This window comes from Petaurus breviceps, unplaced genomic scaffold (assembly GCF_028583685.1).
Source record: "Petaurus breviceps papuanus isolate PSGF00001 unplaced genomic scaffold, PetGlider_PUasm1.0 224, whole genome shotgun sequence".
Taxonomy (NCBI): Eukaryota; Metazoa; Chordata; class Mammalia; order Diprotodontia; family Petauridae; genus Petaurus; species Petaurus breviceps.
The window spans coordinates 14,683,400-14,706,952 of NW_027185887.1; the positions used below are offsets into that span (position 1 = coordinate 14,683,400).

At 37.3% G+C, this 23,553-nt stretch overlaps 1 long non-coding RNA gene across 13 annotated transcripts in view; it reads right to left on the reverse strand.

Annotated features, from left to right (window-relative positions):
- The window catches only part of LOC138166558 (uncharacterized), a 552,457-nt gene that overhangs the window by 96,439 nt on the left and 432,465 nt on the right, over positions 1-23,553 (reverse strand). For all 13 annotated transcript variants that reach the window (XR_011169622.1, XR_011169629.1, XR_011169625.1 and 10 more), the window contains one exon: positions 10,965-11,112. This is a non-coding gene — a long non-coding RNA (uncharacterized lncRNA). The remainder of the gene's footprint in view (positions 1-10,964; positions 11,113-23,553) is intronic.

The window sequence follows — 23,553 nt, forward strand, 5'->3', positions numbered from 1 at the left end:
ATGATGTTATTATCCCTACGGGAAACAAAGTCAGAAAGATGAAGAAACTTGCACAATAATTATACAACTTATTAGGAGAGGGAGTTGCTTCCATTTACTCCCTTTCCCCCCATTCTCCCATTTACTCCACCATATCCTGCCATTACTCCATATAGGCCACATGAGAAAAGGACTCTTACTGACCCAACTTGTTGAAAATACTTCCCATGAAAGGAAGCAAAGCAAGCACAGCAGTAAAACCTTAGATTTCTTTTTGGGGACAAAAAAGATCAAAGCAAAGAATGGGAGGAAGACAACAAAGTAAGAACTCCTGCACCAAAAGCTTCCAAGAAAAATATGAACTAATTACAGGCCATAGAGGAGCTCAAGAAGGATTTTGAAAACGAAGTTAAGAGACGTAGAGGAAAAATTGGGAAGAGAAATGAGAATGATGCAAGAAAATTATGAAAAGAGAGTGTAATGGGAATGTAAATTTTTAAGATCTTCCCTGCCCCTAGGCTAAAGTGCACCTGGAGCCTGGAGTAGGAGGCTTGTTTTTCAGTAGATACTTCTTGATTGGCCAGTGAGTCAATAAGGTTGTTACATTCTCTGAGCCAGGAGGAGGCTATATAAGCCCTGATGTGTAGCTTTGTTTTGGGGCTCCCTTTGAGAAATGTTCTGTGATTTGATCTGGATTCTGGGAAGCCGTTGTTGACAGCCCCCCCCCCCTCGGCTTTGAAAAACCCAGATGTTGAAACCCAGATGTTGATTTGGTATGGATGTAATGGTTGGACAGTTTGGAAATCTGCCTACTTGATCTGTTTCTCTGACTTGATAATTCTGTCTGTGTATTCTGAAGTTTGGGGTGCTGACCTTTTCCCCCTCAACTAGGTAAATGATACATGTTTGACTGATTAAAGCAAGCTTGTTAACCCATTTTGAGTTGCTTTCCTTTATCAAAGAAGATCTAAGAATCTGTGTTGGCAGCAAACCCTGAGGACACTTGGGGTGCTTGCTGCTACAGAGAGTCAACAACCTGACTGAAGAAAATAACACTTTAAAAATATTTGACTAACTCAAATAGCAAAAGAGACCCAAAAAGCCAATGAGGAGAAGAATGCCTTAAAAAGCTGAATTTGCCAGATGGAAAAAGAATCTCAAAAGCTCACTGAAGAGAATCATTCCTTCAGAATTAGATTGGAGCAAATGGAAGCTAGTGACTTTATGAAAAATCAAGACACTATTAAACAGATCCAAACAAATGAAAAAATAGAAGGCAATGTGAAATATTTCGTTGGGAAAACCACTGACCAGGAAAATAGATCCAGGAGAAATAATTTAAAAATTATTGGACTACCTGAAAGCCATGATCAAAAAAGTAACCTAGATATCATCCTTCAAGAAATTCTCAAGGAAAATTTCAAATAGAGGTTGAAAGAATCCACCAATCACCTCTTGAAAAAGATCCCAAAAAGAAAACTTCTAGGAATATTATAGCCAGGTTCTGAAGTTCCCAGATCAAGGAAAAAATATTACAAGCAGCCAAGAAGTAACAATTTGAATATTGTGGATACCCAATCAGGATAACACAAGATCTAGCAGCTTCTACATTAAGGGATAAAAGGGCTTGGAATATGATATTCTGGAGGTCAAAGGATCTAGGATTAAAACCCAGAATCACCTACTGAGCAAAATTGAGTATCATGTGCCAGGAGAAAATATGGTCATTCAATGAAATAGAGGACTTTCAAGCATTCTTGATGAAAAGAACAGAGTTGCATAGAAAATTTGACATTCAGATACAAGAAGTAAGAGAAGCATGAGAAATAAACAAGGAAAAGAAATCATAAGGAACTTAAAGTTGAACTATTTGTATTCCTACATGTAAAAACAATAATTGTAAATTATGAAACTTTTCTCAATATGAGGATAGTTGAAGGGAATATAAATATATATATATATATGTGTGTGTGTATGTGTGTGTATAAATACATATATGTCTATAGAGGAGGATATATGTGTATATGAATACATATGTGAGTATATGTACATATGTGTACATAGACAGAGGGCACAGGATCAGTTGGATAGGAAAGGATGACATTTAAAAAATAAAATTAAGAGGTTAGGGAGGTACATAATGAGAAGAGATAGGGAAAGACAGAATAGAATAAATTATCTCATTAAAAAGAGGCAAGGAAAAACTGTTACAATGGAGGGGAAGAACAGGAAGGCAAAAGGGAATGGATCAACCTTACTCATTGAATTTGACTTGAGGAGGGAATAACATACACACTAATTTGGGTATCTTACCCTACAGGAAAGTAGGGGGGAAAGGGATAAGAGGAGGGATCATTGAAGGGAGGGCAGATGGAGGGGGGAGGGTAGTTCGAAGCATACACTTTTGAAAAGGGACAGGGTTAAAGTAGAAAGTAGAATGGGTGGAGGCAGGATAGGATGGAGGGAAATATAGTCAATCTTTTATAATATATCCACTATGGAAATGTTTTGTGTAACTACACATGTACAGCCTATATTGAATTGCTTATCTTCCCAGTAAGGGTGAGTGATGAGGGAAGAAGGGAAAGAATCTGGAATTCAAAGTTTTAAAATCAAATGTTTAAAAAAAATTGCATGCCCTGGGAAATAAGATATCAGGTACTGGGGTATGGAGATCCATCTTGCCCTACTGGAAAGTTGGAGGGGTAATGGGGGAGGATATAAGAGAGAGCAGATTGGGGGAGGAGGTATTCAATGGGATCACTGTTCTGGGATGGTGGGTAGGGGAAAGATGGGGAGAAAATTTGTAACTCAAAATCTTATAGAAATGAATGTTGTAAACTAAAGGTAAACATAAAATTTAAAAAAAGAAAGAAAAGAAAATACTGCCCATGCTGCAAGAGCCAGCTCTGGAGGCTCCCTCCTCTATGAAGCCTTCCCTGATTCCTCTAGTCAAAAATGATTTTTCTTACACCTAGAACCCTGTATGACTTGTAATATCCTAATTTGAATTATAATTAGTGTATATGTGTCATTTCCCTTTTTGCATAAAAATGAGGGCAAAGATTATATTTTATTTCATCTCTATCTCTTGGTTGCAATGCTTCATTAATGTTTGCTGAACAAAGGAATGAATGGTTTCATTCAACAGATGAAGGTCAAGTTTTCCCACCCACTGACAAATGTTACTCCTGCCTCAAAATTCTCAAACTTAGAAAAATAAATTTTACTGTTTGTATTTTGCTTGCTTTCAAATGAATTTCTTGGACATTTTGCTTAAAAGAGCATATAACCATACAGCCAGAACTAGAGGTAGGCAAGATATACAGTTACCTGGGGGATTTTTTCTTTAATGGGATTTTTAAAATATTATTTTTGAAATAAATACATCTATTTTAATCTAGAAAATTCCACTCCCCATGGCATATAGTGATTTATTTTGTGATAAGCAAATGTGATCACTCCAGTAAATCCTGACTCAGTGCTTTCCAAGAGGCATAGCTAACACAGAGGAATAACATATCAAATTGAAGAGGTCAAAATTGTCGAATTCTGCCCACAAAAAAACAAAAATCACAGGTTCATAGGATTTAGAGTTAGAAGGGACCATAAAGAAAAGGCTGCTAGTTAGCCCCCTCAGTTTACCTTTGAGGAAAATGAGATGTAATTTACCTAAGTTCCTAGATGTTTCCAAAATTCAGTGCTCTTTTTTTGCTATACCGTATGGTCTCCTACACCAATTTTGTTTATTCCTTTCAGTCATGCCTGACTCTTCATGGCCCCATTTGAGGTTTTCTTGAAATGGTTTGTCTTTTTCTTCTCCAGTTCATTTGGGGGTGGGGGGGGGAATTGAGAATTGAGGCAAACAGGGTTAAGTGACTTGCCTGAGGTCACACAGCTAGTAGTTGTCTAAGTCCAGAATTCAAATCAGAAAGAAGAGTTTTCCTGACTTTAAGCCTGGTATTCTAACCACTGTACAACCCTAGTTATCCTCTACATTCATGCAAATCTTTTGACGTTCTGAAAAAATTTTGGATATGTACCAATAACATTTTTATCAAAAGTCAACATATAAATTAACACCTTACTATTGGTTGGTACCTTATATTTTAAAAGCCCAAATTACTTGGAGATTTAAGAGAAACCCCCTAAATTCCACAAAAAAAAAACCAGTCCAACACAACTTGTTAGCTACAATCAAAACTTTTTGTTGGGATAGAGGGAGAGGGTCTTTCTCTGCAGTGTCAGTTCCTTCTTTACCTTAATTTACTCAAGTACTCCCATTTTCTTCTTTTTCATTCCTTCTTTAGTCTTAATTTAAACTTTTTCTCCTTTTTACAATTTCTAGAAACTTATTTTTCCCCCTTGTCCCCAGGAAACCAGCTAGTGTTTTCCTGTTTACTGTCTGAAAGGTATAACATAGCTGCTCCCATTTCAGGGTGATCATAAAATATGGCTCACAATAAGCAAAGGAAAAAAGAGACCAGCTCAAGATTACTTATCTGATAGAGTGAACCTGAATCTAAACCTGCTCAAAGTGAGAGAGAGAGAGAGAGAGAGAGAGAGAGAGAGGTAGAAAGTTTCTAGTGCAGAGGTCTGTCTAGACAAGGTAACTTAACACCACTAGCTCATACATAGAGGTGTGCACTGATCATGTGAACAAGCCATGAATACCCATGCACCTGCTCCAACGGTGGGAGTACAGCCTGTGGCTTTTCCTTGATTGACGTTGGTCTAACTGCTTCACAGTCTCTAGGGGTAAAGGGAAGTGGGCTCAACTCAAAGCAGTTTGTGGCCCTAGTACTTCCACCTCCTTTCACATAAGGAATAGCAAGGTACCGAGAGATGTATGCATATGAAGATACCCTGTACCCACATTGACTCAGAAAAAGTACCCAACCTTAAAATAAAATGAAACAAAACCAGAAAAAAAACCTTTTAGAACCAAGAAATCAACCAAAGAAGGAAGCATCTGTCAGTAGCATATCAGATAGACCTACCTACCTAGACTGATCACAGGCAAATAGAAAATTACAAATAACCGTTTATTATATTGCCTTAAGGTTTGTTGAATCCCTTTGATTTTTCATGACCAGGCAAATTCTCTTCTCACCCAAGATGCAAAATAATTTCAGAATTATTTTGATTCAATAAAAGATGCAATGTATATAGCCTCATGTCTTCTTTAAGTAAGTCACCAAACTTGCTTTGCCTTGCCTTACCTTAGAGTCATGTCCTTAAAACAAAGTCTATGGTTAGCACCATTTACCTTTTGCTCACATGCATCCTATCTCTCAAACTAGATAATTATTTTCCCCTCAAAGCTAAGAACTGTGTCTCACATATCTTCATATATGTAGTTACTACGACAATGTCTAATACATGGACATATGAGCACTTGAAATGTTTGCAAATAAAAGTTCCTGATGATGACTGGAGTTAAAAAATTATGAAAAAAAACAAACCAACAACTTTAAAGGGAACATTCATAAAACTTTACCTTGAAAATAACTATATATGTAAGGTAAAGATATATCATATATGGAATCACTTGCAGCTCTTAAAAATTATTCTATACACCTACTATACACTTGGAGAAATCCTTATCGAGAGCAAGACCTAATTATTATTTTTGCATAGATTTGAATGTAAGACTGAGTTAGATTGATTTTTGCAGTACTGTAAACTAGACCAGCTTGTCTTTCATATCATCATGCCTGCCTACTGTGATCTCCTCCTTACTTTTGGGCCAATTTCCGATGCCTTGTACTCTACTGTGGTGTCAACTGGAACCTGCCTTCTAATTTACTCCAACTTGTCTTTAATTCTCAAAGTATCTATGCATCTAAATGCAACTTTTCACCATTTTCCCAACCCTCTCTTCTGGAATAAAAGCAGTCTCATAAAGTATTTTTATCCTGGCACATAAATGTGTTATATCTCCCAGGAATATTTGTATTTAATATTTTATTTCTGAAGGCAAAGCATGTAATTCAAAGTAATAATTCCTTAATAGTTAAGTCACAGAATAGTAGAAGAAGACTTTTTAGTAAAATGAATTCCCTCCTGGCACCCTTTAAATCACATCATACCTGTGTACAGGTAAGGCCAGCACTGGCCAAGGATTTATCCTTCAAAACATGAAACAAAAGAAACTCAGTTTCTAAAAATATCTCTAGTTAATATTGAATTTCCTCTATTCAAGAGTCTTCCTCCCTAATGGTCACATTCATTCACCCAAGATGGATTTAACACAAGACAAGATTATAATGTTTAAACAAATAATTGGTCACATACAAACATCTAGTTTGATTTCCTGCTCTATAAGCAACATTTTAAAACCACTTCTCACCTGTCCTATCTCTTTCCTTATTCCCTCATCTCAGTCCATAACATTTTTGAGCAGCCTTTTCCCCTTTCAAAGAAGAATTTAAGGAGCACACAAAAAACCCAGTTTCCCAGTAACAGTTTTCTAGTTAACAAATTAAAATTATCCTGAGAAAAGTGAGCTACATTGTATATGACATCCAACCCCACTCTTTTAAAAAATGGTTATCTTTTGACACAACAAAACAAAATTATGGGATTTAGTTAACTTCTACTCCTAAACCAAACAAATCTTATGCTTAACCACAAGTAGAGTAAATGAAAATATATGGAAAGAGCTATATTTCATAATTCCATCTGTAAAATCTAAGAAGCAACTTGATCTGGAAAGGCAGCCAAATGGAAGTCAGAGGTTGGGCATGAGAAGGTGGAAAGATGCCACTTGAGTATGTTAATACAGAAATAATGTCCTTTGAAATTTCAGTGAATCTACATGCACAAATTATTGATAGGCTGTCATACTCAAGACACAACTGCAAGCTCAATGAAAACTAAATTTAACATCATTTAAGAGAAAAATAACAAAAGAGACTACTTAGGTTAGTGTTTTCCATTTCTGCACCATTTCTTTTACAAAGTGTTCCCATTCATTTTACTCCACAGGTTTACTCCCATTTTGATTTCAAATATATCCTACTGGGGCATGAATAGCAGCTTCTCATCTTCTACTCCCCAAACTTTTCTTAACATCCCTCTTAAAATTTACATTTAAATCTGGTCATTCATCTCTTTTGCATAAAAACTTTCAATGGCTCCCTTTTTGACAGTTGATTAAAATAAAAACTCATAAATTTGTCATTCAAGACCCCAGAAAATCTAGTTCTGCCCTACCTTTCTAAACTCCTCATACTATTCCCCCTCCTTGTGCTCAATGTTCCAATCTATTAGAACTATTCACCACCCTTACCCCCAATATCTTCCTCTTTATGTGATTTGGTTCATTTTGTTCCCTATGCTTGGAATGCCTTCTTCATCATTCTTGCTGAATTCTTACATTTCATTCAATGCCCAACTCATATTTCACCTTTGTCATTAAGCCTTTTCCACTTGGTAATGAACTTGCCCCAACTCAGACCTCACACAGCAATTTTCTTATTTCTCTCTTGTGCATTCACTATGAATCATCAGGAAAGGGCAAAGAACAGGGATATGTCCAATACGCACCTCATAAGGTTGTTTCAAGAAAAGTGCTGTGTAGCCTTTACATTACTATTTGAATATGAATTATTATCACAAACTAATTGTATGAAAAGTCCAAAGAACATTGATTTTGGAGTGAAAGGACTTGGTTTAAAATACCACCTCTGTCTCTTAGTGCCTCTGAGTCCTTCAGCTATGTACTTAACCCCTCTGAGCCTCAGTTTCCTCATGTGTAAAATGAGGGGCTTGTATCTGATGGTCTCTTAGGTGCCTCCCAGCTCTAAATCCATGATCCAAATTCAAAGATGGTTTGTGTTCATATTAACGGTATTCTTATTAAAGCCTTCCTGTAACCCTAAAATTCTAGCACCCTTCTAAAACTCTGATTAGTGTCACCCACACTTGAAAAAAAATCTCAGAGAAATAAATAATTTTGGTCTTTTCCAAAAAGCATTTCAATGCTTTGAAAATCTGTGACTTCCTTAGTGCAGGCATGCCCTGCCCTGTTGTATATTACAAGCCTTCTACACCTCAGTCGATGGTTTTGAGTACCTTTGGCTGAAGAACTCTTCACCTGGTGGCCTCCCTAGTAACAAAGCACTCTGAATGCAGCCTGTCAGTAGGCATGCAGTCAAAGGCCCTCCACATTGTCAGGGCCTGCCAGAACTCGAGCTCCACTAACATAGCTTTCCTGAACCCAGGCTCACCTCCATGCTGCAATGAGGCATCAGAAGATGATGTCAGTCAAACAACCACATGTGATGACATTAAAAATCATCTCATTCTGCACTTTTAAACCTGCAATGGAGCAATATCTAACACAGCAGATGAAAAACAATACTAACTGTAATAGGAAAAATATGAGCGAGAGAGAGACAGAATAAGTGAGAGAGAGAGAGACAGAGAGTGCAAAAGAGATATGAAAAGATAAAAAGAGAGTGAGAGACAGGGATAGAAACTGAGAGACACAGAGTGAGTGAGAGTGCAAGTGAGAGACAGAGTAAGAGACCCAGACAGACAAAGAAATAGAGGCAGTAAAAAGGGAGAGAGAAACCGAGATATAGAGAAAGGCAGAAAGCGAGACAGAAACAGACAGAGACAGAGTGAGAGAGACCCAGAGAGAGGTCTTGAGTATTAAAATAGGCCCACAATTCATCAACTATATAAACTACTGTCTGTTTGGCAAAGGTAAATCACAGAAACTAAAATGCCCACAGGAGGAGCCACTATCCCCTTAACCTTCCTTGCCTGTCTTTCCCCTTCAAGTGTGACGATTTGGCAGTGCCAGAACTCTTCTGAGAAGAGTCAAGATTCACTGTGCCAGCCCCAGCTGTTCCAATCTCAGCCCAATCTGTTCCATACAGTTGGCTATGTTATAACAATAACGTGGCTACAACTTCACCTTCCTTTGCTGCAAAGATCATTCCCTGTCCCTCTGAGAGGAATGGTACTAAAGAGACTTTGTGCCTGAGGCATAATAAATAGAAGTCCCTGAGTAACATTGCTCAGAAAAAAAGGCAAAATTGTGTCAACATGGCCACCTGACATGTTCTCTAGCCAGCAAGGGAAGAAGAAAATATGCTGAGGTGGTGTAGAAAGAAAGAGCCGGAGGAGAGGTAGGAGGTGGAGAGGGAGAGTTAGGAGAAAAAGGAAAAACTGGAGAAGGGCAAACAAACCTACATGTGCATACAAGAGGGATAGAAGGAAAGAAAGGAACAGGAGAAGAAGCAAAAGTGGTAACCAAGATAACACGTATTTTGCTGCAGTGTTGAAGGGGTTGGCATGAATCAACACGTCTATTGTCTTTACAATTCTGACACAGAGAAGGAAAGAAACTTTGTAATAAATAATGAGAACTATCAAACTATTAAAAATAAAGCATAATCCCATGCAAGAACTTGGGAAATTTTATTTGCACACTTCTGGAGATTTGCTTCTACACCCAGGAACATGCCTGACCTCCCATGCACAAGGCTCTTTGGTAACATGGTTCAAGAGAACAGTGCCTTTGCTTCATTCTGGTTCACACCTACGTTAGCTTACCTCCTGTTGTTTCCTTCCCCTTTTTTGATATACATGTGAATTTTTTTTCAACCCAACCTGACAGTATCATTTTGGCATTTTGGCATTTTTCCTCATCCCGTCTCTCCAACAGATTGGCAAACACCAGCTAGTAAGCTGGAGCCAGATACTTATGACTGGCCCCCTTTTTTAATCTCTGTCACCTGTGTTTCTTGGAACAACAACAAAAATTAAGCATTTGGGGTGATATGGAGACATAAGTCTTCAAGACATAGGCACCATGATAATTCAAGAATATATACCCCTATAATTTTGCCTAGTCTACTTTAAGTTTTTAACACTAATTGCTCCAAAAATTAAAAACTTCCAAATTTTAAACAGCTTATGGCCAGGCAGCAAAATACGTCATCTTGGGGTTCAGATTGCTTCTAAAGACACAAGAAAAGCTTCTAAACACACTAGGAAAAGTACTAGAAAGCAAAGACAATTGATTTGCATTCTACACATATCTAATTCTTTTCCTTTCACCCCATTTAATTCAGAAAGTAGTCTTTGAAGATATCCCCGACTGCATTTAATGCTATTTTGAATAAATAGCATCTCTTATATAATCTATGTTGCTTATGGAGTAGAAGCCAAGATTTCTAAAATGCCATTCAGACTTGAAAACCCTTTCATGTTGCAATTACCATAATTATTCCTGCTCCACTTAGTGATAAGATTTAACTGAAAAATCTGGGTAAGGAGGGGAGCGAAAGCTAAATCATATATCACACTGGAACCTTGCTTTAGTACTACTTGACTACCGATCAGAATTCATTATAAATCAAGGCAGCCATGGAGCCTATCCAAGGGAATTTACTTACTTAAGTAGCAAAAGTACACATTATGAAGGAGTTCATTTGCACAGTGGCGCCATGGTATGAACCCCAATGACTGGTATAGTAAGACTCCCTCCACCCTCTCCACTGAATAAATCACTGAAATACTAGCCCTGGCTGCACCTAAGGAAACATACGCACCACACACACACACACACACACACACACACACACACACACACACACACACACACACACACACAAGCAAACAATAGAAACATATAATTCTATGGAAAATCTCTTGTTCCTTCGCCAAATCAACAGAAGCCAGTTTGAGAAAAAGTCAGAAATTAACCCTTTGCTAAAAGGAGACAAATGACTGGCAATCCCATAAGCCACACCTGCAGACTAATTACCAGCCTTTGATGTGTTCTCTCTTTCCCCAGCCAAAAAGCTCAGTGGAGTCATCCTGACATTTAAAGTGCAAGGTAAAAATAATTCATTGTGAGGTAATTTAGTGTAAGCTCAGGTCATGTCTCAATCTTGCCAAAAGAATCTAAATGCCAGGGATCCTTTCCTGTTGCCTTCAGACTTCAGACAGATGTGGTTGCTCACCTGGTTGGCTCCCTTCCTCCCATTGATCCCTGCTTATTTCCTTTAGGTTTGAAGTGTGTGTGGCGGGCTGGGAGAGAAGTCTGACATGCTCAGGCTCTTTGGCTGCTACCAGCTCCTTCCTGGCAGTCACACTTGGCCTTGATAGCTCCTGGGAAGAAAAAGAAAAAAAATAGTAATAGCTAACATTTATATAGGGCTTTAAAGTGCAATATTCAGCAGGCAGGGATAGATCTATGACTTCTCAGCCAGAATAAATATGGCCTACCCTATCAGAAGAGCAGAAATAGTCTTTGAAGTCTAGACCAGGTCTCACCATCATAGACTCATCCCAACCCAGTGTTAACAGTGAACCATATCAACTGCATTTACTGAATGTTGGTGTAAAACAACAAAGGAACATCATGAAACTTTATGAGAGCAGGGATTGTGTCCTGGCCAAACTGTATTTCTTTTAGAAGCATTCTACACATAGAGGGCACCTAATCAAAGTTGAATGTACTGAGATGAGAGTAGATTCTGAGTGTTGCCATCTCATGGCAAAATATGTACACACACATACACAGACACATATATACACATGCACATATATTCATCTTTCTATCTTTCTACCTGAGCCTATTCTGATGGTTAGCTAGGTGGTTTTAGGATAAACACTGATCCTGGAATCAGGAAGACCCAAGTTCAAATCCAGCTTCAGACACTTTCTAGCTGCGTGACCTTGGGCAAATCATTTAATTTCTTCCTCAATTCCTCAACTGTAAAATAGGAGTTGTAATAGTACCTACCTAACAGAGCTGTTGGGAAGATCAAATATGATATCTGTAAAGACTTTAGCATAGAGCCTGGCACACAGTAGGCACTTTATTGATGCTAGTTCCTTTCCCCACTTAACTCTATATGAATAAAATTCAGGGCATCAGTGCAAAAGTTGTTTCTTAGTCATTTATTGCTATATAAATTTATCATTTAACTAAAAAAATCTGATCTTATAGTTTTGTGAATCAATGACAGTAAATTTTCTTCTTTGGGGTGAGGGAAAAAGATAATCTAGGGACATTAATTTAAGTTGGGGGTGGGAAAAATGGTCATGAGGAAAAGAATGAGGAAAAGATCCTCTTCATTTCCTTCCAGGTCAACTGCAGATGTTTTTCCTAGTCCTGAATCTCCAACCACAAGAGTAGAAAATACCTAAATCTACCAAATAAAGATAATACATTGAACAACAATTTCATGCTAAAGATAGTAACTTTCTTATGACCCCTGAATATTTTTTAAGCAAATGTGCATTTCTTAGGAGTGAATAAGAGAAGAAAAAGTAATAATTGGAATGGCTGAGGAGAAGAATGCAAGAGCAAAAATGACCAAGAAACAAAGAGAGGAGTGAATAAGAAAAGAAAAAGTAATAATTGGAATAGCTGAGGAGAAGAACGTGAGAGCAAAAATGACCCAGAATGTTAGGAAAAGTCAGATCATTTAAGCACATATTTGTTCCCAAGAGATGAAATCTTGCCACCACCTACAACTACTGTACATAGTGCGTTTTGGTTTTTGCAGTTCCAATTTTTACCCCAAAAATGAAAGAAAAAAATATTAAATAATAAAATAGGAGCAGATGGGGTTTTGTTAGATATTTTTCTTTGCCTATCAAGAATGATGTATGTGCTCCTTAAGTGATTTTTTTTGGACCAGCGACAGAGTTGATCATAGTATTTCTGAATCATCCTCTAATTTCCCTGAATCAGAAAACTGTGAACACTGTCTTCCAGTTTCAGTTCTGCCATAGTTCTATTTTTTTAAGTGGCCTGACATGTTTCTTTTCTACAGCTCACTGTCATGTTTAGGGAACCAATTTGTTTGGGTAAACAATGTTAGCACTGGCGTTTAGTCATTCCATTCTAGTCACCAGTATCAGAGCAATATCTTGTCATCTGTGTGAGTGTGTTTCTTCTGTGACAGAGAATAGAAAGTTGTTGAACTCACTCTGCCTCATGAAGCTCCTCATTTACCAGATTGAGAGGAATGAGACCTCAAGTTAGAGTTCATTAAGGCGGTAAACCCACACCTGTGCACTCCAGCACTTCAGAAACAGAAAGACCCCATAATTTTAGTTCTAACATTTGGAGACTAGGTATATTTGTAATATAAGGAACATATTTTCCAAGTAAATATGATGGGCACGGACTTTCCAGTTTGTCCTACTAGAAAAATAATGAACACTATTTATCAGCAGTTACCTGTCAATTACAGACCTCATGTTGGTCGTGGTATTTGTGATTTATTACAAGAAAAACATTGATTCCCCTAATGATGGTGGAAAATTCTGCTGAATTTTGTATAATGTAATTGGAAGGACAGTAAATCAAAATCATAAAATATCCTTCATACTTATCTCAGCTCTCTCAGTTTCATACAGCAACAAACTTTTTGTTATCATATCGTACAATTTTATGAGCTCCTCAGGACCTGCAAGTGATTTAAGTGTGTGCACAGTAACACCCCAATACACAACACCTAATTAGGCAACTTGGGTTCTCTTTAAAGGAAGAGAAACCTTGATGTACAGTCCTTATGGAGAAAGGCCAGAGAGGAATCTGGAATGAAAAAATATTATGGATAGGTGACTAGCGATGGTGTGGTAATGTGGACTGGAACATCTGAAGAGTGTATGCTTTGTCTAAAGTAAGATTTTAAAACAGTAGTACCAACTTTAGAAAAATTAAAAGAAGCTGCCACAAACAAGCATCTTCACTTGTATCTCATTGCTGGTACCATCAATTGAGTATGAAGAGTGTTACTCAGAAAAAGAAGAGGAGGGGTCAGTTATTTTTCATTCATTTCTGACTCTTCATGACTCCATTTGGGGTCTTCTTTGCAAAGATACTGGAATGGTTTGCCTTTTCCTTCCCTAGATCATTTTACAGATGAGGAAACTGAGGCAAACAGCATCAAATGACTTTCTCAAGGTCACATAGCTAGTTAAGTATCTGAGGTCAGATTTGAACTTAGAAAGATGAGTTTTTCTTGACTCCCGACCCAGAACTCTATTCACTGAAATACCTAGATGGACTAGAAAAAAAAAATACCACCCACTCAGAAACTAGAAGGCAGAGTAAGTGAGAAACCTGTGGGTACTATTTAATTTAGTTTTCTTGTCCCCACTTCCCCATTCATAACAAAGGGATTGCGTTCTTCTTACTAGAGACAATATAATTGGAAAGGACATTAGAAGTCATTTAGTTCAACCCTTTTATTTCACAAATGGGGAAACTGAGACCCTGATGAGGAAAATCGCTTGTCTAAGGTCACAACACTATTCAGTGGTCATAGGAGGAACAGAGTTGAGATCTCTATACCCCCAGTCCCCAATTCATTACACTAAACAATACTGATGAGATAAGATACAAAAGAAGTTTTGTAATCTTGAGAAAATGGTTATTATATGGCAAACAGGCATCATCGTGGTAGTTTTTATTAGCAAGTCACAGTCTTAATTTTTTTTCTCAGACCAAGAATTTTTAAAAAGGAGAAAAGAAAAAGTGTAGCTGCTTGGGCTTGCTTACCATTTCCTAGCCTTAGAGAGTGAAAGATTCTGAGGAAGAGTTATCTTCAAATGTGGAGGAGCACAGATGACCAAATTGAAAAGATAAATAAGCTTTTATAAATCATCATAGGGACCACAGAGGCATCATAAATCACAACCATGAAGCTCTAGCCACTTTCAACCTACCGTATAAGGTATTTCCTGTAGTTGTACTATTTAATCTTCCCTAAGGTTTATTTTTCCATCATCCTACATTCAGACTAAGGTCCAAGATTACAAATATGTCCCTATACACACAAGCATAGGGACCCTCACACGCTCTAAAATTTTATGGCAACAATGCCCAATTTAAAACTTGTCTTCCTGGAGAAGCCACCAGCAAATATTACTCCTTTCCCTATCTCCACATCTTCTAATTCGATTTACTTCATTCTCCCCTAGTCTTTTAAAAATATGTTTGATAATACATTTCATAAGTTCAGCCTTCAAAATTGACCATGACTTACTAGATCATAATTAATGGAAAAATATGATAAATTTAGAAATGTTCATGTGCGTGCACACACACACATAAATCACAATTCAAACTCAACAAAGATAAAGATTTCCAAACAGCTGATCAACAAACATTCGTTATGTTTATGTATATATGTATGCAAATATGTATAAGTATGTTGTATATATGCATATGTGTATATATGTGTGTATACACATATGTGTATATATGCATGTGTGTATATGTATGTGTATATATATATACACACATGTTATGTACCAGGCACTGTTCTTGGCGCTAGGAATAGCGAGACAAAACCATGAAATAGTCTTGATCCTCCAGGAATCTCCATTCTATCACTCTATAGTGGAAGACAACATGCCATATGAGTACATACATAAATAAATATAAGATAGTTTGAGGTGGGGAAGGAGAATTAGCAAAAACTTCCTATAGAAGGGGCAACCTGAGCAAAGTCCTGAGGGAAAACAGGAGCTTTTTCATTTGCAGGGATTATTTCAATACATGTACCCAGAAGTCAGGTGATACTTCTTAACATCTTCCTTATGAATCTCACTACTATGAAGCTGTTCTTGTGTTTGTCCTTCCTTTTCGAAGAGGACCATGGCATCATGGAAATGATGACTTGACTTGCAATTGACTTTGATTTGAGTGAGGAAGGGCTGTGTAAGGTCACCAACTTCACTTTCTCCTCCAGAGCCATCTGGGTCCAGTGACTTGATATTTATCAGGATGACTGGAGAAGACTCAGGATACAATGGGAGACCCTGGACCTTTTAGGCTAAGGCCTTTCCAGGTACTCATTTAGAGTGAGGAAATGTGCATTCAGTGAACAGGCTTCTTTAAGAAGTGAGTTAAGTACCATGAAGTAAGAATTCCAGATGAAGTATGACATTAGAAAGAATAGGAAAATACTAAAGGGATGCAAGAGTGGTGATTTTGATTGGTTTAACTTCTAGCAATACTACTGTGTTTTTATGTAATAATATTTTTTTCCAATTACATGTAAAGACAATTTTTAACATTCTTTTTTTTTTTTGACATCTGAGTTCCAGGGTGGCTAGGTGGCACAGTGAATACAGCACTGGCCCTGAAGTCAGCAGGACCTGAGTTCAAATTCAGCCTCAGACACTTAACACTTACTAGCCATGTGACCTCAGGCAAGTCACTTAACCCCAATTGCCCTCCAAAAAGCAACAACAACAAAAAAAGATTTGAGTTCCAATTTTCTCCCTCCCTTCTTCATCTCCCCTCTCCCCCACAAGACAGTAAACAACTTTATATAGGTTACACATGTGTAATAATTATACTACTGTCTGACATTCTGTTAAACCCAGAACAAAAGGAAAGTAAAATTACTTTCTTCCAATCCTCCACCAATCTACATACCTAACCATAGACATAATCACAGGTTTAAAACTAGAAGGGACCTTAGAAATCATCATTTCCTTCTCCCCCACTAAGCCCCACACCTTCATTTTACAGATGAGGAAACTGAGACTGACAAAGTTTAAGGGACTTGATCAAGGTCACACAGCTAGTAATTGTCCTTGATGGAATTTAACTTGAATCTTCCTGACTCCAAGTCTAGTTTTCTTTGCACAACACCAAAGGACCTCTAGGTAGATAATGTATAATTCCAACTTCAGAGGGCTGATGTTGAAACATACCTCCCTCCTCTTGGCCGAGAGATGATAGACAATAGGTGTGGACTGGCTTGTCAGACACTGATGTTATGTTAGTTTGCTTTGCAAAGAGATGGCAAAGAACAAAAACATCAAGAAAACAGTTTTGTTTTGTCTTGATTTGTTTAAGTATCTGGTGACAGATTCTGAAGCTATAAATAACCCAAAGAAAGAAAACTCTTGTGCTCCAACTTTGCCTCTGCCACTTATATGTCGACTGGGGACTAGAAACATCATGCACAACAAAGGCCAGTTAGTCGATGAACTTTTCTTCTTGACATCAAAGATCTAAGGAATGAAAGGCTTATACCCCCCACCCCCGACTGCTTTTCTCTAATAATACAAAATTAACTCAAGAACTTTCTCTAAAAACCTACAAAGCAAAATTGCCTTTATCTGTAACCAAAATAACTAGAAATTAAAGAACTGGAAATATGGAAAATGAAATATAAGGATTTTTTAAATAATAGAGTAATAGAATAAAGGTGTGACAGATAAATGCTTGATTAATCATAATACCTCCATTATCCCTTCTGTGAAATGAAGAGGTTGGATCTGATAAGTTCTAAGGTCTCTTCTGGATCTAAATTTCTGATACACAAAGCAATACTTAGGTGGGCAATGGACAAATTCTGAGCTTCTGTGAGGAGTATCCCGGTTTTTTTTTTAAAGAATACTTTAAAATAGCTAAAATAAGTCAATAATTTAGGGGTCTGTCATTTTCAAGCTGTAGGTTCTCCCTTCTCTGATCGTTATCATGTCTTCTGTAACTTTGTCCCTAATCTGCCTAGTTTAGGTACCTTGTTACTCAAAAGGTAGTTTAAAAAATTAGCAACCAGTAAATAAGATATACAAGCAATGGGGTATAGAAATCCTTCATACCCTACAAGAAAGTAAGGGGGAAGGGGGCAATGGAAGGGATGGAGACATATAAGGGAGGGCAGACTGGGGGAAGGGGTATTCAGTATGCTTGCCCTCTTGGGGTGGGGAGTAGGGGAGAGATGGGGAGAAAATTTGTAACTCAAAATCTTGTGGAAATGAATATTAAAAACTAAAAATAAATAAATGAATGGATGAATGAATCAATCAATCAATTCTAGGGAGAAAAAAATAAGCACCCTGAATCTAACTCCACTGAAAGACTACTGAACTTTTAAGGTTGGACAAAAATCACACACACAAAAATCATCTGTTACCAGTCTTCCACTTTTTTCCAGGTTTGTTAAGATGAAGCCATTGATAACACAGCATCACTTCTGTGTCACCATAAGGATTCTAGTGAAGACTTTGATTTTAGATTTTATTCACTTTCACCTTTAACCATAATTCATGCATCTTCAACATGTGTTAAAAGTTAGATAATACTTTGCATAATTCAGCATCCAATTAAACAACCCAAGTTAAGGATTTAGTTCCTATTTGAACAAAGATATTTAAACAATAGCTAACGTGCCAGGGTCTTGATTACGAACAATAAATATTTCTATATCAAATTCTCCTTTTTGATGACCTGGGGAAAGAAATTGGCTCAAATGTAATAAAACTTTGGAGTTGAAGATCAGATAACATTTTTCAGGGAGAAACTGACACCCTACATTAGGTGACTGAAAGAATAATGATGAATTGATGTTTGGAAGGTATACCAATATTGCTAATGATGACTTGCATGTGGGAAATGGCGTTAGAAGTATAGATAGAATATAGAGTCAAGGGAGACAATAGAGACCGTAGATAAAAAGACAGACAGCGGACAGACAGACAGAGATAGACAGATAGATAGACAGAAATGAATGAAACAAAAAAGAAATAGGCCAGAAATATAGAGAATGAAACAAAAGATAGCCTGATTGCTGGACTGTTCCTCAAGTTATTAAAAGCAGAAGAAGGTATTCAGTGGGTCTTCTATGGAAGGTTATACTGAAGGTCATAGATGAGAATCAAATAGTATGGACAGGATGGAAAGGCAGTTATCTACATACTTACAAATAGTATCTGTAGTGATTGTATCACAAATTCACATAAGAAAAAAATAATGAAAAATTAATATACTTAGAAGTAGCATAAATATCTTAAGTGACTTCCACTATTAAGCAGAAATATTATAGGATCATATATTTAGAGCTTGCAGGGACATTAGAAACTATCCATTTCAGACTCCCTCAATTTGCAAATGAGGAAACTGAGGCCCAGACAGGTTAACTGAGTTACCTAGGGTAACACAGTGAGCAAGTGTCCAAGGTGGGATCTGAACACAGGTCTCCCTGATTCTAAGCCCAAAGTTTTGTTACTTGAAATAGCCCTTTTTTGGTAGAAATTCTCAACAAAAATCATATTTATTTAAGCAACTTTACTAATTTTTGAGGTGAGCTTGAAGAATTACCTGACATCTATCTTATTTTAAATGGTCTTTCTTGTCTATCATGGCTATGAAGTGGATTTCTTTACTGATTGTTTTAAATGATCTTTAAACACTGTCAATCAGGCCACATTCCATATCCCTCAAAGGAAAACAAAAGAAACGAGTGTGCAAACTAGATGGTACCCTAGACCTACTGCTGAAAGACAGAAAACATAAAAAATATATCAATAACACATCTGGGATGTGCCTAAATTGTCAAAAATCTACAGTCATCATTTATGAGCTCTCCTAAATATACCCTGAAGAACAATACATTGGTTCGGATATTATAATATCCGAATTTAATAAATTGATGAATAACTATTTGGTTAGAAGTTACCACATGCCAGGCACTGTTCTAGGCACTGAGAATAAAAAGACAAAAATGAAACAGTTCCTGTCCTCAAGGAATTCACATTCTATTATGGGAAATAATTTTTTAAATGTATGTATGTGTATTATATATATATATATATATACACACACACACATGTTTGTATATATATACACAAACAAAAATATATACATATATATATTACAGTAATTTGGGAGGGCATTAATAACTAAATCTGGAAAGCCTTTACGAGAAAGGTGATCCTTGGGCTGAAATTTGAAGGAAATAAAGATCTTCAACAGGTGGTAGTAGGGAGGGAGCACTTACATAAATGGGAAATGGCTAGTGCCAATTCATGAAGATAGGAAATAGATCATTAAACTCAATAGCTATGAGACTCTTAACAAGAAGGAGAGGCCTTACTGTCTTAGTTATATACAGTAGAGATTGGGGTTTCTGAATAATTCTAAGTTCCCAGAAACCCTTTTAAGAAACTGAAATATAAAGGTGAGTTCAAAGCACTGGGAGTAGGAAAAACTGACCCGTACCATTTTATTTTTATATAATTAAATACACTGAGAGACAATGGTGGTATAATGGATAGAGAGAGAGCTGGTCTTGATACCAGACTTAGACTCATATACTACCCCCAACACAAACTGGCTGTGTGATCCTAGGTTAGTAAGTCACTCAACAACACAGTGCTCATGATGGCTCTCTAAGACTAGAAATTGCAGAGAAAGTACCACCCTGCATTTCTATGAGTTTCCTCTCTTAAATGTTCCCTAGACCAATGAAATAACATATTCAACCCCTATTTCCCAGTTTATACGATTCAATCAATATATTAAGTACCTACTACTTGCAGAGTCTATGATAGACATTCATGAGTAACCACATTTAAAGAAATATAGCCTTGGCCTTTGAGGATTTGACAGCTGAACTGCCCAAATTACTTGGGAGGAGCAAATTGGAGGTATGCACTGGGTTCCACATTAAACCTGCCCATTGACTGGTGCAAGTAGAGGTAATATGGCCTAGTGGGAAAAGTCCTTGAATTAGAATCAGAAGTCCAAGTCCCTAGCCTTTCTAGAACTGTCTTTTTTTTCTTCTTTCTTTTTACCTTTGTGATCTTGGGCTACCACTCAGGATCTCCATTTTTTTTCATATGTAAAAGGGACTAATTAACTTCTAAATAAATCCTTTCTGGCTCTAAAGATATGTATCCTATATTAGAAAAGTATATTCTAAAGGGTTGCTAGGTGGTGCAGTGGACGGAGCTCCAGGTTTGAAGTCAGGGAAGACTTATCTTCACAAGTTCAAATCTGGCCTCAGAGACTTACTAGCTGTGTGAACCTGGGCAAGTCACTCAACCATGTTTGCCTCAGTTTCCTCATCTATAAAATGAGCTGGAGAAAAAAAGTGGCAAACTACTTCCATATCTTTGCCTAGAAAACCTCAAAAAAAGGGTCACAAAGTGCCAGACACAACTGAAAGACAACAAATATTATTCTAAACTTTTGAAAGGCAAAATACAAAAAAGTGGTTTTATATTCATTTGGAATGCAAAAGAAAAACTAAAAAACCCTTGCCAAACAATATGTATGCATACCTATTAATCCAGGGCACAGGAAATGTCAAAGAGAAACCTGCTTCTGGTAATATACCAACACCAAAGTGACTTATTCAAGAGATGATGTTTATGTTGGAAAGGTATACAGGGCCACAAATCGTTTTTATACCACTAGTTAAACACCAATAGTAACCTCATGCAATAGCTCCAGCAATGGCTCACCAGAACCCTACAAATACCATCCTTGTTATAAAAAAAGAAAAGAAAAGCAAACGGTATTCCATTAGATGCTTCATTGTTGGGGTTTTTTTATTTGTTCTATGAACAGCGTGTTTTCATTAACTATAGTCTAAGGAAACTGTTGTTGTTAGCCCTTTTTTCCTGAGGAGAACCAATGACTAGTCTGATCCTTTTCCAAGACCTTCAATTAACAAGGGCTCACATGCCCCTCTTCTGGCCACCTCTTCCATAGCCTCCCAACCAAAAAGCCTAACAGTCCACACCTGAGGTCAAACCACCAGGCGATTTTTGTCCTGGGGGCACTTCTCTGCTGATCAGTGCTTCCCTCTCCAGGCTAACCCTCTTCTACTAGGATTTTTTTTTCCTTCATTAGAATGTAAGCTGCTTGAGGGCAAGGACTATCTTGGTTTTTTATTTGTATCTACCATGCTTAAATAAGTGTTAGAAATACAGTGAGAGCATAATAAAGGCCTTCTGTTTATTTTGTTTTTAAATAGTGTAAGAGGACCAGTGTAGCACTCTCTTTGGTGTTTAACTAGTGGTATAAAAGCTGTTTATGGCCTTGTATACCTTTCCAACATAAACATTTTCTCTTGAGTAAATTACTTTGGTGTTAGTTTATGTATCACCCAGCACAGTTCAATCTGTTACTCTTCCTGAGGGCTTGATTGGTAGGTATGCATCATTTGGCAATCATTTTTTAAAGTTGTTTGTTCATTCATTTATTCTTTCATTTCAAGCATGTATTCAAAGATATTGTGTCTAACTAAGCCAAGTAACCTCTCCTCTCTAGACCAGCTCTTCTCAAGAAGTAGAGATTCTGTGGAGCTTAAAGAAACAGTGGTGCCTCTCAAGGTTTCCAGGGGCGCAAGTGCCCTTGATTACACGATCATACTGAAGAACATCAGGATATAACCTTTGGGGCATTTAATAAAATAGAAGGCACTTAATAAAATATTTTTCATTTATTGTTCACCTCTAGACTTTTGTTCATTTATTCTACAACATTAAGTCTAATTCTAAGAAGGAATTAAGATACAGTTAGAGAAACAGTTTCGGAGCTTAAGAGATATTCCAAGGCTTTAAAAGAAATTTGAGTAGGAATGTGCTGGAAAATGCTTAACACTCAAATGGCCACCCCCCCCAAAAGGGAGGAGGAAGAAGGGGAGGAAGAGGTGTACATGACACACTTTTAAGTTTAATTTGCATTATTTATCATTTTCTACATCATTTTCTTAAGTAACAAAAAAACCAACAAAACAGTAAATCAAGCTCTGATTTGCAGCATTTGAAGCTTTCAGAGGTGTAAATACTCAAAGAAATTTAAGTCATACAGGAGCCAGTCCTAGCTGCCTCCAGCTCACCCCAGGATCAATTGAGGTTGATCTTCCTGCAGTGGTAACTGAAGGTATAGGAATGAATGAGTTTGCAAAGGGCAACAGTATATACTGAAAAGAGGGCCAAGGACAGACTCATTTCTCCCTTCTCTGAGAGGGAGAAATTACCACTCCCCTCTTTAAAACACTGTAGAATAGTGTTTCCTAAATTAATCTGGCTACAAGAACAGCAATGGGAAGACCACGTGATCTTAAGTCAGAAGCTCTGGGTTTGAATGTTAGCTCTACTATTTAGTACTTGTGAGACCTTAACCTTTCTAGGTCCCAATCTCCTTACCTATAAAATGCAGCACTGGATTAGATGACAGACCAGGTCCATTCTACCTGTGAATGAATATATGATCCTATGAATAGTTTTGGAGAAGGAAATGGAAAACTGATCCAGTATCTTTGCCAAGAAAACCCCAAATGGGATCACAATGAGTCACACACAACTGAACTGACTGAACCACAAAAAATGAACAGTTTGGGATTGGAGTGTATTGATAAAACCTATACATGCTGGCCCAAGATGCAGGGGTGGGGAGTATAGAATACCCCTGAAATAAAAGTCAATTAAGGAAATTTTGAATTGAAATAGATAAAAATTGTGACTACTTGTATACAGAAAAATACTTGCATATCAAGTCTTTCATCACTCCAAGTCTATCCTACATACTGCTGCCAAAGCAATGTTCTTTCAGTACAGATCTAACCATGTAACTTCCTTAGTCAATCAACTACAGTAGCTCCTTACTATGTCTAGGATAAACAATATGTCACCTGAGTCCCAAAGTTCATTGGTATGGGAAACTGCATTGGGAGGCAGGAAGGAATTGCCAGAGAAGATTACCAAGTTCTCTGAATCTCTCCATTTTTTTTTAAGTCTCTTCAAATGTCTTGAGTTTCTTCAAGCTGGTTTCCA